This window comes from Parus major, chromosome 10 (assembly GCF_001522545.3).
Source record: "Parus major isolate Abel chromosome 10, Parus_major1.1, whole genome shotgun sequence".
NCBI lineage: Eukaryota > Metazoa > Chordata > Aves > Passeriformes > Paridae > Parus > Parus major.
In genome coordinates, this window is record NC_031779.1 from 6,206,845 (window position 1) to 6,222,691 (window position 15,847).

General features: G+C 38.9%; 1 protein-coding gene and 1 long non-coding RNA gene across 9 annotated transcripts in view; one reads left to right on the forward strand and one right to left on the reverse strand.

Annotated features, from left to right (window-relative positions):
- Nucleotides 1–7,650, reverse strand: part of RNF111 (ring finger protein 111) — a 45,580-nt gene extending 37,930 nt beyond the window's left edge. For 3 of the 8 annotated variants that reach the window (XM_019007943.2, XM_015639096.2, XM_015639095.2), the window contains exon 1: nt 7,428–7,647. The gene's annotated coding sequence lies outside the window, so the exon portion shown is untranslated. Of the gene's footprint in view, nt 1–7,427 lie in introns of all 8 variants that reach the window. The other 5 variants (XM_033516970.1, XM_033516971.1, XM_015639094.3 and 2 more) reach the window with 3 other exon arrangements.
- A 96-nt stretch (nt 7,651–7,746) lies between these two features.
- Nucleotides 7,747–15,544, forward strand: LOC107209398. The gene is made up of 3 exons (XR_001523591.2): nt 7,747–8,016; nt 8,147–8,279; nt 14,042–15,544. It is a non-coding gene; the product is annotated as an uncharacterized LOC107209398 (long non-coding RNA).
- Nucleotides 15,545–15,847: the final 303 nt, after the last annotated feature.

The following is a 15,847-nucleotide window of genomic DNA, read 5'->3' on the forward strand; positions in this document are numbered from 1 at the left end:
CTTACTTCATCAAAGCACTAGTTTTTTCATAGCAGTAAGTTTTAGTGGAATGTACTATATAAGGCTACCTTTTCCCTTAGGGCTGAAAAACTAAGTTGCAAAATTGGGGAAAAACTTAGAATAAACATTAGGAGTGCAAAATGTCTACCTAGAAAACAAAGACCACTAAAGCTGTGGAGCTCTGTTCTCTGCCCTTCTCAGATCCAGCTCTTGAGACAGTCCTCTGTGCTCATCCATATCCTCACACACATGCACCATCTTGCTTTGAAAAGATTAAGATTTCCATTTTATCCAATTTCTATTAAGGACAGGAATACAGCATTCAGACCTTCCACAAGCACACTGAGAACAAGCAGTACATAGTCCTTTTTCTGATCCTCCCAAGGTCACCTTTTAGCTCTGTTATTTATGTGCCACTGTTTTACAGAAATGTAACAGTATAGTCAGTCTTCACCCCAGTCCAAAAGCAACCCAGACCCTCCCACAAGAACACTGTATTTCATCACAAGTTTTTTTGGAAAATACACAGAATGTTTCAATTTAGGGGGAAAAATATTATTTTATTCAGAAAGTCTCTGAACACAGCCATAACTTTTCAGCATATACTACATGTCCAGCCTATACATAACTGTTTCCCATCCTTTTAACATGGTAACTTCAGAATCAAAGAGAACTGACCCCTTAATTTTCTTTAACAAATGAAAATCTGAACATTTTCTCATTATGTGAGCACAACATTTACAAAGAGCTGATTTACAAAGGATTCTGTTCTACTCACTGGAGTGCTACTTCCCCCTTTTTATTGTTAAACTGAAGTGGAAGAATCCCCATCAGTAGGAAAATTCTGCATACTGAATGTGATTATCTTTGCATAAATTCTGTTTACTTTAGTGCAGAGGCCACTCTGAAATACAGATATAGCTATTTAAGTTAGAGCAAAAAAATTAGCACAGTGACATTTACACTTTGAGAAACCCCAAACTACTGTAAGATGACAAAAACATGAAATTATCACACAGTGAAAAACAGTGCATGTGAAACTTGACTGCCTTGGTTTTACTCCAACAGGCAGCCTACATACACTAGCCAGTTAACATAGATTCAAACATTTTGTATACTTTTACTCCTACAACCATGGAAATTCAACCAAGTAATTGAGAACTCTTCATTTTCACTAACCAGTACAGAGGCTGAAGGACTGCATACTCACAGGAGAGCTGCTGCCAACTACAAACTTACACAACAGCTTAAACAGGAGTGGTTTTGAAGTGAATGACAGCAATCAACAATGACAAATAATCTATTCCTTCACTATTTAGAAATACTATTACAAACTTTCAAACAAAAAAATCTGACCAAAAAAGACGAAAGCTGGACCAGATTTCAATCCATTTTAAGTATCTTCAGTGGTTAGACAAAAATAGCCATTTTTCTTCTGCACAGAAGACAAAATTTAAGACGGACTGCAAAACTATTATGCAAATAATTAAGTCATTAGAATGAGATCATCTACTGTTAAAACACTTAGAAGCTCCTACAATATCTACATCTCATTAAAAGTAGTCATCAGAAGCTTTTTTCAAAAAGCAGCAAGATGAAGTAAACTAAATCATCTCTAGTGTTCCTTCTTCCTAATCAAAACATTTGCCTATTGACTTAGTCCCCCACGTTTCCTCTCAAAGTTTTGATTCACCATCTTCTTCTAAGCCATTATGATTCAATGAAGAGCTGTTAAGACAGCTACCTGAAAACCATACTTATTCTAAGTTCTCCTCCCAGGTGTTAGACTGTTTAGAATTATGAAGTGCACATGACTTTTATCCATTCTTTTCACCACTTAAAACCATTGATATTAATCATTCTAAGACATACAGCAATGCAAGAAAATTCATGCAAACTGGAAGTCCTGAGAAATAGGTAAGTCAAAAAACAAGGTTAAAGAGATCTTTACAGCAAATTTATGATCACATATCAAAGCAAAACACATTTGAGTTATAAGATGGAGCAAAATACTTTGTCATTAATAATTAATTTCTTTATAAGCAATCTAAAAGTATGTAGCATTGCAGCAGTATAAAACAGTAAAATGCTCCATTACACAACATATAACTCAGTTTTTTGGTATAAACTTGGTTGATGAATACATGTGACCTAACATATCATTACCCTGAAAGTGCATTTTCAGACATATTCTGAAATACAGTCAACTCCCTTTGCTACCTAGAAAAAAACTCCTTGCATTTATTGTCCCTTTACTCAGTTCTAACTCGTTTTCTTTGTAAGACTGAGTTGAACTCCAACTAACTTCTAAAACTAATTCCCTTCCCTGATATGTGGCTTGTATCAGATTTTACTTTTAAAATTATTTTCACTTTGACCAGCTAATACTCATACTGTTAAATTCATGAGAAAACCTTTCTTAGCTCTCATTAAAAATATGTATTCTTATTCTTTCAGCAAGGCTTTTCCATTAGATATATCAAGAAATAGGAAAATGAAAAAGGTTACAAATTAATACAAGGCCTTCAGCAAAGTGAGAAAACCTAAGCACTGTTACTTTCCAATCTCAAGTGCAGGCAGTCAAGCAAGACCGATTCCTGCCTGGCCCTGACACACTGGAGGCTGACACAAGGCTTAGGAGCCACTTTCGAAGCTGGACCCCCAACTCAATCCCATGGAGATTGAATCTCAGTGCTACCATGCCCTGCTGCTTCAACAAAATAAGGCACTCACTGAGCAGATCACAAAAAAAACCCCACTTCTTTTCCTAAAAGAGGCAGTCCTGACTTATTCATTTCATTTCTATCAAGCAGGGACAATCTCTATGCCTGTACAATGCAGAGTAAGTGACAAGAAGAAAATCTAATATTCAATCCCACTATCAGGAAAACAAGTGCAATCAGATTTCAAAATTTTATTGCATTCTTCTTCACTTTTGGTTATTTTTGACTTTTTATCACAATTAGAAAAATAGGGCTCTTTTAAAGCTTGTTTTAACTACTAAATGCTTGCATTCTACATACTGGTCTTCTATTCTTTGACAGAAAATAAAGCAACTGATATATTAAAGATCCATGCATTTTATAAAACAGCAACAATCAGAAGGTAACCACCTGAATTTCCATAGTGTTTGCATTGATATTATATATCTTTATTCACAAGACAATATGAAATACCATTGCAAACCACTCTCAATTTCCTTTCTGTGTTTTCATGCAGACATAGTGATGACTCCATTTTAGAATGGCAAAATTACTTGAGAATTCTCCGAGAAGAACACTTATATTCTGCCCTGTAGAAAGGTACAGTATTTCAGAATAACATACATAGTATGAGTTACTAACTGCATTATAAAGTTCTGGAAACAGGTTCTTGCTTACAGACTCCCAAAGGCAGCCCACTACATCCAACCCAAAAAGAAGGGTTTGTCTGTGCTTTGCAGAGGTGCTACAGCAGTACTGGGAGGCTTATCCACTCCTGGAAGGCAATTCTAGGAACCATCATTGGCTTGAAAAGTCTACTCTTGAAGTGAAACAACGTTATTTCAAGTACAGCACTACCCTTATTAACCTTTGCAAAGCCATCTCAAAGTCAGACCACAGTAATTGTATCATCAAGCACTGTAATGAACAGTATCCAACCTCTGGATACAGCCAAGTCTCCTTAATTTTAATCCTGAAAAAAAGTCCTCTGGAACCTTCAAGGTTTGCTTCCTGACGCCCAAGACAATTCAGTTCATTAAGCAATTATCTTCTAACAGAAATGTCAGGCCACCTATAGGACACCTATAAAATACCTCTGTTGTGCCACACTGCCATTCACCTCTGAGACTGAAGAGTACTGTATTCCTAGGGAGAGACCACTGAAGTGTCTGTGTCACCTCTCCCAACAGAATCCAGCACATGATAGCTACGAACAGAAGAGCTCTTCAGGACAGGACCTATTGCCTGGCTCCAGCTGGAACAGACAAAATGCACAGAGCACGTGCAGCTGGAGGCACCTCCTGTTAGCTGGTGAGCTAAGAACAATGCTGCAGAGCCTTCTGAGCACAGGTAAGCTGTGCTGCACAGAGCCCACCCAGCACAGGTGAGCTGTGCTGCAGTACACTGAGTCATTCCAAGGCCATAAAGACACCCAAGGAAATCCCAGCCCGAATCAAGCATCACCAGGCACACACCCACCTGGGCAAAGAATCTTCCTCTGCATGATGGATGCAAGCAGGTCAATTTGACAAACATGGTGCTCACAAGTACATCCAGTCTAGACATTTCTTTGCTCTGTCCCAGGCTTAAATCAGTTAGCTACATTAAAACTAGGTAAATCATGGGTTTAAGATAGAAGCATTATGATTTGGCAATCAGGAATGTGTTGGCTTCACTGAACTCCAAGACAAACATAACAGCATTGAACTTGGGAATAAAAAGTTGTAGCTTTATAGAATGACAAGAAAATGCAATTTTTTATTGGAACTTAAGATCTTAACTAGGAATTTTGCTTCCCAATGCAGCTAGGGAAGTTCTGAGTTACACAGCCATCAAAAATTATTTTAAAAAAACGTTTCTTAGTCCCCCTGGCATTTTTGACATTTGAGGTATGTGTAATTCTTCTTGATGTAGTGTCATTTTGCAAATACTTCTCGATAAAGCTTTGAAGAGCAACGTGAAACATGATCTTTGCCACAGCTGCTAGTAAGAACCTTTCAAGTGAGAATTGTGAAATTAACCATTAGGACAGTTTTATGCTGTTCTTCAGGAAACCTATGAGAAGTAGGGGATTTTATAGCTTCTAAACTGAGCATATCTGCCAGTTTCAGGGGAAAGGACACTGCAGCAGACTTCTCCACTCTGCACCCAGCAGAGACAAAAGTAAACATTTTACCTAACAGCAGTCAAATATTAGGACTAAACTGTATTGGGAAAAAAAAAAAATGACAGAAGCAAATAGCCCATACTGACCTCTTGCTAGTAAAGCCATGAACCAGCCTTCTCAGATTTCACTTGGCACACTCTTAGTAAGGAAGACATCATTCTAATTTAGAGCAATTCATTTTCCAAATAACAAACTATACAAAACAACCAAATAATCCTGTTTTATCACCAGAACTGTAGTGGTTTGGCTGTTTGCATGTTAGTCAAGTCAGAAAGAGATTTATAAACATGCACATTGAGTAATATTGTATGGGATACATGTACCATGTAAGAATACGATAATTACTCAAAGTTATAGTCTCCTAAATTTTGTCAGTGTAGCCGCTTCCAAAGCTTAGAGTACTCTTGTAAGAAACACAAAATGTATCTACAGCTGAAGTCTTTTAACTAGTGAACTTCCATCAAAGTTAAGTACAGATCAGTGTTTTTTCTTGGTGGGCCCAGGTCAGGCCTAGCAGAGAACCCTAGTGGGGCAGAAGGAAAGCAAGAAAACAAAATGTTTCTTTCACCAACCCAAACCTTTGCCTGACAACTCATTTAAGGAGGTTGCACATCAGGAAAGCTGTGAGGAACTCTTTATACAACATCTGTCTATGGCAAATCCATCTCCCTGTACCATCCCCCACTGTTTACATATGAACTAAATCATCCTGCTCCCCATCCCAGCATCACTCCCTCCTCAATTTTTCCTTATTTATTCAACTGCTTGACATCCAAGCCTCTATAATACATCAGTTATGGAGGAGGGCACTATCATCTCTATCTTCTCAAAAGAATGTCCTCACCATTAGAGGAAATATAAACAACTGAAATGAAAGACTGTACATCTTAGAAAAAGAAGGCAGCAACTGCTGTCAGCTAAATGCTACTGCAACACAGCCACCTCCAGTAAAAACCAACTGCTATAACTGATCTGGTTATGTAGGTCAACAAAGTTACTAATTCAAAGATAAAATGCAGTCACAGTCATGTTAAGATACACTCTTAATACACTTTTACAAAAGCCATTGCTTAATAAAAGACATATTTCTGAAAGGTCAGAATGTTCTCATCCATATTTTGAAAGGACATACAAAATATGCATGAATGCTGTGAGCCGTGTTCAAGTTCCCAATATTAGATACAAACTCAGCTGTAGCTGCCAGGGCTTTAACCATCAATAAAAACGCACAGATTTTTAAATATGTGAGACTTCAAGAGTTTAAAAACAGGAAGCTTAGTACCTTATACACTATAATTTAATTTAAGTGAAATATAAAAATAGTGAAATATAAAATGTTCCTACAGCCTTTCCTGCCTAATGAATTCCATAGGTGATTCTGTACCGTGGATGTACAAGACAGGTGACCAGATGTTCACTTTATCAAATAAACCAAGATCACTTCTTTCCCTATCGATCCTTGCACATCAGCAAGAATCACCCTAACAGGGTTTGTTTCTGTCCCCTGCCTGCCCCAGGACAGTCCCTTTATCTAAAAAAAAAAAGTAACTGCAAAAACACTTAAATTGCTGACAGCAAGAACTGGGTATATGGATATGTGAACAAGAAGATGTTATTCCTGTTTTTAAGAGTGGCAAAGCATTGTAACTACCTAGATATTAGTGTTCCTGGAAAAGCTTTCTACTAAGCATCCAGCATTAGTATACCTTTGGAATTTTCTACAAGTTACAACAAAGACAACGTAAGACCTTACTCTGCACCTGAAAACCCAGTTTATAATAGACATACTATAACAAACCCAGGTCTACTACAACATCTTTTCGGTCAAATCTCTGTTCTTAAATAACTGCACTCAAACCAAATGATTCTAATTACAGCAAAATCTTACCTCCTACATTATGTCCTCTTCTGGAGAAGTACTTGGCTATCAGGAATTAAGGGTCTCATTTGGTCAGCTAAAGCAACCAGGCCTTACTTATAATTTAACAAAATCAATTAAAGCCATGGAAGAGCTTACCCAGACAACGTGAACATTCTATTAATACATGCTCAGTCCTAATCACAGAAACACAGACCCCTAAAAGTACATACTCTTAACACCTGCCCATTGAAACAGTGACAAGCCTCCATATCTCTGAAGATCCTGGCCTACATTTCTGAATGAACGTTACTTCCTTGTTTATCAGGCAAAAAACAGCTGAAAATGGTGATTTTTTTAAACATGGGTAAAGAGAACAAGAACTTCGCAAACAAAACAAATGACGTCATAACAAACCCTATTACGCACAGAAATAGAAACTCATTTCCCTAAGGGAAAAAATTGTGACACATTTGTGACATAAACCCCAGAGAGTGCTGCGGCTGCCCGCAGTGAAGACACTGCTTTGTGCGTCAACGAGGCGCTGAATAAAAAGGGAAAAATACATTCTGCGTGAAGTTCCCACCCGCCGCACAGCCCCGCCGGTCACCGCTGCCGTCAGGGCGGGGGAAGCGGGGGAAGCGGGAGAGCCCCCGGCCGCCCCCGGCCCCACCCGCGGGGTCCCCGCCGCCCCCCATACCTGAGACAGCGAGGCCGCGGGGGAAGGGGCGGGTGCCGCCGGCGCCCTGCGCAGGGCCGAGGGGTAGGAGCAGCCCCGGTGGACGCCGCAGTGACCCCGCGGCGCTGCCCGGCGCGGCTCGAGAGGCCGCCGCGTCCTCACTGTGCCGGTGCAGCCGCTGCCCCCGGTACGCTCCCGGTGCAGCCGCTGCGCCGGGCGGGCCCCGCTCTGTTGTGGCGCAGCCCCCGCCGCTCCCTGCCCAGCGCAGCGCGACAGTCGGCGCTGCTTTACAGCCGCCCGCAAAGCGCAGCCGCGCCGGCGCGCGCCCCGCCTCCCGCCGCGCCCCCTGCCGGGCCATGGCGCCGCCACAGCGCGGGCTCCTGAGGGGACGGGACGGGGTCGGGGCGGCCCTGGCTGCCTTCGCTGCTGCTGCGTTTACGCGGTCGCGTGTAAATACCTAAAGCGAGGGCGTCAGAACATGGACCAGGCTCTGCTCGGTGGTGCCGAGCAATAGGACTCAAGGCAACAGGCAGAAACTGATGCACAGAAAGTTCCACACGATCTAAGAACTTCAGTGTGCAATGAGCGAGCACTGGAACGGGCTGCCCAGGTATCCGAGAACTGGACGCAATCCTTACCGTGTCCTCTGGGATGACCCGGCTTGAGCAGGGAGGTCGGACCAGAGGGGGACCCACCGTGGTCCCCTCCAACCTGACCCTTTCTGTGATGTTCCCTTCTAGGACTTGTATAAAAACATCGGGTTTCTTCCTTTGACACAGCAGTGTCTCACGGCTGCCTCTCCTGGAGCCAGTGACAGGTGCGGCTGCGAAGAAAGGCCAACAAATCCCAACTCTCCATCCCAGCTCTTTAGAGGTAGGAAGTTACTTGCCTTTACTGCACAATGCAGTCACTGATTCGGGATGAGGTGTGCCTTTCCCCTCTACATTACTGATGTACACACAAACGATAAGGAATGTATGTACATCATGTACCGTATGTCCCATACTGTGGCCATATGTCCCAGGGACAGCACAGCAAGCACCACAGCTTTGGGAAGGCTCTCATACAGCAGCAAGTCTGAGTGTTTGTTGACTTTGCAACTGCCAAAGGCCAGGATATCTCTCTGCCAGAGGTGACGTTTCATCAGTGTCAGGGTACACATTCCAGCTCCAGACTGAAACACTGGATAGACAAGGGTGATATACTCTGTGACCAACAGCTACATAAACCTGAGGCTTTGGAGCAGAAAGGTACAGTCTGGTCTACCAATAGTTAAAGAAAAATCTTACTCAGAACACACTGCAGCACGGAGTCATCAGTACACAGCAGTTCCTACGTGTTTTAGAGGAGCTAAACAACCTGTGTGCATCATTACACATTTCAAAAGAAATGGTCACTGGGGAAAAACGCATGTTGACACTATTAATTGCATGAGTTTCTGAATGGAATTTCCTTAAAGCAAAAGTGGATAAAACAACATGGAAATTAGACTCTACTTCAATACATGTCCACAAGTTACAAAATGCAAAAAGTGCTATAGCATATAAATGATATGAAAATAAAGCTTTATGTGTCAAATGAGAACACAGGAAGAAGTCAGACCCACATAGAATGAAGGTGGGAAAAAGGATCACAGGTTATTTCATGTGGTTCCATGAGCAAAGCAATCATTCATTTCAGTTTGCAATAAAGACAATAACACTGGTTATCCAGCATTAACTTGTTACCTTTCTCTACATATTTATTCTGGTGTTGGGTCGTTTTCTTTTTTAAGTCATGTCTCATCCAGCTAATTTCAGTAAATAAAGACACCAAGCCACAGGTGAAATAACCAGTGAAACTGGGGAGAATGTGAAGACTGTAACAGACAGTGGGAAGAAGATCATATCATTCAATGGAGGTCACTAGTGGCTTGTCTGTGTAAGCAATTTTAATATTTCCCATTAAGCCCTAGATCCAAAGTTGGAATACTTTACTAAAAAGCAGCTGGGGAAAAAAACAATCAAGACAATATATGGGAAGAAGTGAACAACCCCGAGAACTAAGAGAAGCAAAGTGAAAAAACATAAAATACAAAGAATATGCACTTGAATGTTAATGACCAAAAGTTTTGGGTCTTTGTCAGGTAAAAGGCAGTTGAATGTGAACTTCAATTATCATTGTAATTAAGTAAATTACTATCAGTCAACAACATGATGTAGACATGAAAAAGCAAACATGCCTGTATAATAATTTAGTCTAAACAATTTTCTCAGAGAGTTTTCAATGCTATTGCAAAAATTATTCATGATGTAGTCTTGCAACTACTTTATGCAGCTTTTTTTTTAATATGCATCCAAGGAAGATGAACTCTAATCTTAGTGGGACACTCAAGAAAACACAGTATAGATAATATGAGAGGAAGCTAATAAAATAAAATTTGGCTGGATTACTTTAAGAAATGAGACAGAGGAGCATTGTGAATAAGATGATCAGAGACTAATACCTATAAAAAACCACACCAACTAGTTACGTGTTTACCTGTTTACGTAATAATTGGTTTGAACACTCGTGACAAATGTGACAGAAAGGTAGTTGTTGGTGGAAAAAATGTACAGAGTCACTTTCTGCTTGGCAGCTGAAAGACATACAAAAGATCATTTCGAAAAACAAAAACAAGTGGCTATAATTTTCAGTTCACAAATTAAAAAGCAAATGCAGTCAGTCTTGATTCTCTCCCAGTGCAGTGTCACAGTGGCCAAATGATCTGTAAATGTTCTAATTGTGTATGATTCTGTAGACCTTTCTTTAACATAAAGGCAGAATTTCTAGGATCTTTATTGGCTAATATTTCCTAATACCTATTTCAATATGGACCACCAGCTGACAGGAATATAGTAATTTGTGGGCCAGTCACCCTTAAACAAACTTTTGATAAAAATTAGTTTGTCTGTTATTGACTGATTATTCGCCTAAGTTTTAAAGAAAAGTGATGTAGAAAATACCTCAGTGGCCAGAATTATTCACTATTTTAAAAAATCCAAGTTTCTCTCTGTGCCCTTTCATGTGATTTCAAGTGATTCCTGCCATTATCTTAGTATCTTGCAAAGACAGTTGTCTTGAAAATAGATAATTGATTCCTTGGAACAAACCAAAACATTCTCCTTCTCACACTTCGTAGGTATAGAAAACCAAAAGATTAACTGGAATAATTCTAAATTACTAATGCAAATTTCAGAATGGCTTTCAGGCTATAGTGTCACTAGTTCATGATGAACTCTTCAACTTCTAACTACAGCTGAACAAAACCATTTATATGCACACCCCAGGGCCTGGCAGAACTAAAGACATGGAGAAGAAACAATCTTATCCAAGATCAAAACATGCCAGCCAGCAGATTGCACTTTCCATTTTTGGCAAAAAGACAAAAAAAAGTAACCCCCTTATCCTTCTTATCCTGAGGTTCCTTCAGAAGCTTGGCTTTCTGGCTGGACACAGCTCTGTGCGGGGCTGCTGTAGCAGTTTGCTGGCACAGCTTTTTCCAGAGGTGAGCACCAGCTTCTGGAACACAGTGCCACAGCCCCACCAGGCACAGGGCCAAGAGCCGAGCTTCCCACTCTCACAGAGAGTCCTGGATCTGCTCTGAGCCCTGCTGGCTGAAGCCTGGTAGTGGCCAGGACTGTGGAAAGTGTCCACCTCAAAAACTCCCGCCCACAGACACGAGTGTGGATCTGTCACACGCACACTGCTGGCGGGGAGCTGTCTCTTGCAGGCAGGCTGTTCATCAGGACATCCTTGGCATTTACATCAGAGGTACCTTCCTGTAGACTTCACACGGACCATTACTTAAGCATGTATTTAAATTCATGAGCTAAGTCAACTTACAGTTATTAGTAATATTAATAAAATGTAAAGCCCCTTGTAATATATTGTGAGGATGATACAGAAAACCAGATAATACAGAAACATTTCTGTGTTAGATCACAAAATCTTTGGGATTGATACTTGGATGATAAACAGTCACAGCTCCAGTCAGCCCAGATGAAGATCTTTTCAGTGAAAATGGGAGAAATAGGGAAGAGATAAAAAATCCTGAAAGATATATATTATGAAAAATTGCTACTAGGAAACAAGAAAAGAATGATCATTTGCAGAATCAAAAATAAAATTTGATGGTTGTCTGTGGTATACGTTTTCTGATGGAAATTTTTAAATGTGATTGATAAAAGCTTTAAAAAGTTCTGGAAAATAACATGCACCACTCAGGTAATTCATATTTTTAAGATGCATGGAAAAACAAAATACCCGGCATTTCAGTATAATGTTAATATAGAAACGACCCACCAGTCATTTGATTTCATGTTGTACAGCCTAATGAAGCTCTCAAAGGTTAGAAACAGCACTTTTACAACACATGACTTCAGAAATTATGCAAATCCTTACTAAGGTCTCACAGTATCTTTCTGCGATTATCTGACAGCTTAAGTATTTAAGTTTCCATATAATTAAGAAGGTGTGGTGTATATAATTACTTGGAAATAGCTAGTTTGTTGATGGTATTTTTAATAGTTCTTTTTCTTATTCAAAAACAAGTATGTCACCAAGCTCTTAGTAGAAGATCACGAGATATTCCTATTTATTCTTTCAGTGCTTGTACAATAATGGGGCCAAATATATTTTTGTGTTTTAATGATGCATCAGTGGCTATTTTTAGAGCAATTAGGTTTAAAACAAACAAAAGCATCCTGCATTTAATGATCTGTCTTTACACTAAGAAATTCAATAGCCATTTCCTAGCATGTATATATAGTTTCAGTGGTAAAATATAGGATAATATTTGTGTTTGATTTACAATTGGATTTATGTTCTTTTCCTTGCTGTTCTCTAGAAGAATTATAACGAGAGCAATTGAGAGATCAGAAATTCATTTTTACAACTTCCTCTGGCTGCTCATAATGCAGTACATCAATAATACATCAAAAAGAGAACTATACATTCAGAGTGGGAAAAGTGATTTTTTTATAGCAGTGATACATATTAAATTATCTGTGATTTTTATCTCAAAGTGTATCTATTGTCAGGCATTCACTGAAATGTCTCACATAGCTACTCTTGCCCTGTCTAGAGTTGAGAGAAATAGTGCAGTTTAAAATTGTAGCAACCAGATAACGTAACATGAGAATTGGGGCAAGATTCAGTGTATTTCAAAGTAAAAAGGATTCTTACTTCAGTTAATCCAGCATCAGCCCAGCCTCACTCTTTTTAAAAGGGTAGGAACTGAGTCACTGCATCATATATTCCTGTTATAACTAGCTTTCATGTAGTCAGCCCCCAAAGTAGATCCAGAAATCTGTACTAGAAACTTGGGTTTAGGGAGCAAACAAACAAAAGTTTGTTAGAGTTGTTGTTAACTAAAGAATGAAAACACAGATTGCAAAAGTCAGTTTTTAAGTGTGATATGTTAAGCAGAGAAGTACATAGATCTTTGCAATATTAAAAAACAAAAGAGAAATGTGCCTCAAGTGGACAGGGTTGTGTTTAACTGGAGAGACTGTATTTAGAGGTGACCTTCCAGCACCCCAAACCCCTCCCCTTTTCCCAAACCAAAATCTCTTTTTTTTGGAAGGGGATATGGACAAATGGGTGGCTGTGTGAAGAGGAGGAAACTGGGACAGCCTGTTGATTCTAGTTGAATGCTCTAGCCAGGCTTCCTTACAAAAAAGAGGCAAGATGTTCTCTATGTTTAAAAACACTGAATACCCCTTTATTTTTACAGAGCCCAAAACACGCTAAAACTACAGTTTTAATTAATTTAAAAATTAATGCAGGTACCAACTGCATGAAACCATTAAAGAGATGAGAAAGCTGGTGTTTGCTCCTGCATTGTGCTTCAGTTGTCAGGTTGGGAATAGACTGGGCAGTGAAGTTGGAACTGAGATAATCTACACAGAAAAAACCCACAAAAGTAGAAAGCCCAGGGGAAAATGTGACAAATCTAGGGACATTTATAGCTTCCAGCTATCTCACATACAAAGTAGACAAAAAAAAATTTACAGGAGCACAGGTCTGTACTTGTTTAAACACTATTACCTGGGCCAAATATTTCTCATCTTTGGAAGTCAATTACCATCTCCTAATCAAACCTTTCCACAAATTTCAGAACCTAATGGTAGAAAACAGCATTTATTTTGAAAACTAGAAGATGTTTCAAGAGACTAGAAAAGAACTGAGTGTTTTTCTTTAGAGAAAAAAACCAAACAACACAACAATCAAACAAACAGGAAATTAGAATCCAGTCAATTTGATTAAAATTCCTGGATGGATTAAAAAATATTTGTATATACCTGAAAAATAACAAAATTATAAATAACAACCAATATGATTTGTTCATGACAGTCTATCAAACCAACCTAGTTTTTAATGTCTCGTTCTACAGACATAAATAAATTGAAGATCACTTCAGCAAGACTTCTGTTTCATTGACATTTTCATAAGAAAGATATGGAAATTTGATCTGGACAGAAAACCCACCAATTTATGTAAAACTGGTTGTACTTTGAGGATCGCTGTTAACAGTTTAATATCAAATTGCACAAATACTAAATTTACATCAAACAAAATTCCTTGTACAGTTCTATATTGTTATCTCTTTGCAGAAAGGCCTAGAGACCACACTTACAAGCCTGGAGCTGCCACCCAGCTAGGAGGTGCTGCAAGGAGGAGAAGCAAAAGTAGAGGTTGAAATCATTGCAACAGGGGGATGATGATTCTATAAACACGAGAGCACTGCTGCACTTAGCAAAAAATCAACTGCACAGAGTAATTGCAGTAATAAACTTGCAGAAAAGAAACCAGTAGGCAGAGTGGATCGTAAGCAGAACACATCAAGTTCATGAGGTTGGAGAAGGCATCCACTCTGCTGAGATGCATAATCAGGAGAGTTGCCACCAAGGTAATTTTGTGAAGTTGTGAAAAGATAGGGTGGGAGCTAGAAGGGTACAACAACAAACAGTCGTGTGTTTCAGAACTGATTAAAAGAAAATAAAGTATCTGTGCTTTTAATAAAAAACCAACCCAAAAGAGAGACTGAACAAAAATACGGAAACGGTCTTAATTTGTGCAAAGGACTGCTGCAAAAAGAAAGGAAACGTTGTCCATATTAAATTGGAATGTATCAGCTAAACTGCAGCAAAAGGTATTTAATCCAGACATTCAAAAAAGAGAGTTAAGGACTAGACTAGACTGCCTGAGGAATGAGTGGAATCTGTGTTTATGGCTTTAAGAACAGGTTATGCAAACATCCTTTGAGGTTGTTTTCATAATAGTTTATTGTGCCTTGGGGCAGGAGGATGACTGAGAATCCAGGTAAGGTCACTTTTGGCTCTCTTGGTTGCTTTTTATTTGGGGAGGGGACATGTACAGTGTAAAGCTTTAACATCTACATGACCTCAAACAACAAGCACCGAGGTTTAGGTGTTTCAAGAAATCCCTAACAACCAGTGCAAGTGCTGTCTTTGTTATTCCTCTCATCTTCTTTCCAGAAATGAGACACACTAAGCTCACCCACACTAATACAGGAACCCACACAGTGGGTTTTGGGTGTATTTGCACAGTTTACAACACTAAACCTGACAGCCTTGATTAAAATTTTGCTGCACAGTTGAATTCAAGGTTATGTGAAAATAAAACAGGTCTTTTTCCATACACTTACAAAAATATTTCTGTAGTCTAAAGTTCAGCTAGCACTTATCTATTAACCTCAAAGTCAATCCTATTATATTTGATGTTAATACAAATGTCACAAAAGACAGTGTAATCAAAAATATATATTCTTATTTAAGATTGTTCTTTTTATAAAAATCTTGGTATCAACTGCAACAGCAGCATAACATAGCTAAGCCATGCATGCAATTACCAGTCCAAAGTGTGCTATAAGACTTCTGTGTATGTCTGCCTTCTAAACACATAGATTTTACCTTATGTCAACTGATAACTACTTAAAGTATTACTTCAAGTAATTTTGAAATGCACTTCCAAGTGAACTTTGAAAAGAAGAGAATGGTGTAACAAATCTTTTAGGATTCAGAACTTAATTTGCACAAAAGGTTGTTTAATGAAGATTTGTTGAATAAAACAAGCATTCATTTTTTTCATTTTTAGCTAAATGTAATTTCTGAATGAAGAGAGAGGAGGACTGTTGTAGCTTAAATTTATAGGTACTTAAATTCTGCCTCATTTGAAGATTTAGTAGGAGCTCAACATATGTTGTTGACAAAATAATTTCAGGCATTCCCTACAGAAAATGAATGGAACTAAAAAGTAACATCTTCCATTACCTGGTAAAAATAAAGCCTAATAAATTATAAGAAGAGGTATTTTGGTAAAATTCAAAACATTAGTATTATTAATTGCATATATATATTTTATACATATAGATATATACATACCTACCTACATATATA